Below are 3459 nucleotides of genomic sequence, written 5' to 3' on the forward strand. Positions count from 1 at the left end.
AGAAATAAGCCTTCCCAAGGTATACATATACTCTCGAGCATTAGTTGCCACTTGGTTCTATTAGCCACTTAGTCCCATGAACTAGGATGTACAAAGCTCTACGAGCTTGTACGACTGACTAGCTCTTACCTTCTTAGTTCTATGGAACTAAGTCACTCTTTAAGTCTTAAATTTTCTTTGACTCAAGAAGCGAATTCAACAGCAGAAAGTAGTAGGTTTGTCCAGTAACGTTTTCAGATGAGCAATACTTGATATCATAGAAAGAGAATTCACGCAGAATTAGGCTGGTGCAGTGTCAGACCGATAAAAAAATGCACAAAAAGATCTGCAGGTTTGATGAAAGAGAAATTATTACACTGGTGATGCTCGCTTTTAGAGAAAAAAGTATGGGAAAAGTACCAAAATACTCCTGAAAAATGCAGAAAAGTCGGAAATACCCCTGTATTTTTATAAATGACCAAAATGCTCCTGGCTATAGCCTATATATATATATATAATATATATACGAAAAACAGTTGCGCACAGCATAATCACATCACTTTACCTCACCGCCGCGACCCTACCTCACTTCTTCTCCGCGCCAATTATGGCGGTACATCAGCTTACCGTTGGAACGGAGTTTGCAAATGGGAAAAGCTGCCGCGAAGCAGTCAAAGCGATTGCCATCGCCAAACGGTTCGAGCTCGCGGTGACCAAAAGTGACAAAGGACTCTTCACAGTGGCTTGCGTGCAAGAAGGCTGCTCCTGGAGGCTGCACGCTGCAAAACTTGCCGACGCACCAACGTTCTCAGAACTCTGCGAGACGAACACTCTTGTCAAGGTGTGACTCACGTTGGCCACCAACAGGCATCAATTTCTTGGGTTGCGAGCGAAGTCGAGGCCCGGTTGCGTGACAACCCCTAGAACAGACCAAAGGAAATCATCCAAGACGTTCGTCGCGAGCATGGGGTCACAATTTTATACAAGCAAGTTTGGAGAGGAAAAGCGAGGAGTATAACAACTATTCATGGCTCCTACGAAAAAGCTTATGACAATCTTCCGGCGTATTGCGGGCAGATTTTCTTGAAAAACCCAGGTGAGGGCCGTGAACGCTGGTGTTCGTTTTATTTGCCTACCTAAAAATCTCAGTATTTTGCTGATGCAATGACTGCTGCAACAGGAAGCGTTGCGGCCGTGTACACGACTGGGTCTGAGCATCATTTTCGGAGCCTTTTTGATGCCTACAAAGCGTCGATTGCAGGATTTAGCTCTGGGTGCCGTCCACTACTGCGCTTTGATGGAACCCACCTCAGATCAAAGTATTTGGGGACGCTCCTAGCGGCGACGGCTGTGGACGGTGATGGCGCTCTCTTCCCGCTGGCAATGGCCGTCGTCAACGCTAAAAACGACGAGAACTGGCTTTGGTTTTTATCAGAGCTAAGGACGCTTCTGGAAGCAAATGCTCCGAATATGCAGCGTCTGACCTTCCTTTCCGATCGTCAGAAAGGGCTGATCGACGGAGTTCAGGAAATCTTTTCTCATGCATACCATGGCTTTTGCATGCGGCACCTCAGTGAAAACTTTCGGAAGGCATTCAAAAATGTCTCATTGGTTTAGCTCTTGTGGCAGGCCGCCTATGCATTGACTGACGTGAAATTCGACGCTAAGATGAGCGAGATTAAAGAAATTTCAATTGAAGCTCAAGAGTGGATTGCGGGCATAGCCAAAAATCTTTGGGCCACCAGCGCGTTTGAGGGAGAAAGATTTGGACATCTGACCTCCAACATCGCGGAATCGCATAACAATTGGATTCTGGAAGCCCGTGAGCTCCCAATCGTAATGATGGCGCAACGGTTGGTTGCTGATGAAGTCTGTTGAATGGATTTGAACTACAGATTAGTTTTTTCTTCACCAGTCTTCGAATCAATAGCTTTAATAGCCGGAATGGAATATTCTTACACTTTGGGAAAAGGATCCGCCAGCAGTTGATGGTCTGGTTCGATGAGCGGCGACGGAAGGTAGCTGAATGGCCTTCACTACTTGTTTCTTCGATTGAGAAAAAGGTCGACACTGCCATCGAGCGCGCTAGGCACTACCGAATTCTACGTGCAGCTGATCATGAATTCGAGGTGATATCAGAGGACCGGAATTTGACTGTCAATATTAGGCAACATGAGCGCTCGTGCAAGCGGTGGCAGATACAAGGTGAGCTTGCTCAGATATAATCAGCAATGAATCCTTGATGACTCGTTCTATTAACAATAGCGCATCTATATCACGAGGATTTCCTTGTCACCACGCAGCAGTAGCACTACTATCGTGTCGAATGAATGTGAGGCAGCAAGCAAAAGAATGCTTTACGGTAGTTGCATACCGGCGCACGTACGCAGAAACGGTACACCCACTTGGCGATGAAAGCATTTGGGCTGATGTGCTAGATGAGGACGGGGAAAAAGTACGTGTATTCCCACCGCGTTCACGACGCCCACCGGGACGCCCAAAGAAGAAGCGCATGCGTAGAGAGGAGGAAGGCCTGGAGAAGCGTCCCGTGCATTGCGGCAGATGCAAACAATCTGGGCATAATAGCTCTACTTGTCAAGAGCGCATATGAATCTTACTACGCTTAAGGAAAAGAGATTTGCCAGAATTTGATACCTGATATATAGCCTGGGGCATTTTGCTTATTTGTGTCTTTTGGGAATATTGCCAATGCTTGAAACCTGTGTATGCTTCGCGTTTTTTTAGGAACGGTCGGATCTGGACGCGGGTGGGTGCAAAAGATGCGGAAACGTTAGTAGATCACAAATTTGTAAGAAAATTAAGGATTACACCATGGGTTGTTGCGTATTTTGAATATTTCGGAATTATTGGAGTGTCGGCGTGTGCAATTGCCAAGATCACTTTTCACAAACAGAATTTAAAATGAGCGAAGGTTACCCCAGCATAGAGCTCACCTTCCCGGTTCTGCGCAAGCACCACGATAGCAATAGCAACCATTGCATAGTCTCTCCAGATGGTTTCCATGGAAGGCATCTGGAGAGAGTAGTTTGGCATTCCGTCTAGTTCCAAAAGGGGTTTCCAGTTGCTTCAGAAGAAGACCGTTGATAAGCTCGTGGGTTGTGGAAGCAGAAAGGACGGCCTTTCAGTTGCCTTGGCGGTCTTACAGCGAGCGTAGTAGCCGCGTTCCGGCTCTCAGGCCAGTATGACGTCAAAAAAACACAGCGGGAGACTGAATAATTGTCCTTTTTTCGAACGAGAAAGACTCGTTAAATTGATGTGATTATGCTGTGCGCAACGGTTTTCCGTGTATATATAAATAGGCTATAGCCAGGGTGTAACGGGGTGTATCGTTACATGAAATTAACAATAAAAGATTGTTAATTAATATTATCTAAAAGGTAGATAATATTTGGAGGAAATTACTTTAAATAGTAATTTCCTGAATTCTTATCCATAAATAGGTATAGACCATTATGTCTA

This window comes from Bremia lactucae, linkage group LG18 (assembly GCF_004359215.1).
Source record: "Bremia lactucae strain SF5 linkage group LG18, whole genome shotgun sequence".
NCBI lineage: Eukaryota > Oomycota > Peronosporomycetes > Peronosporales > Peronosporaceae > Bremia > Bremia lactucae.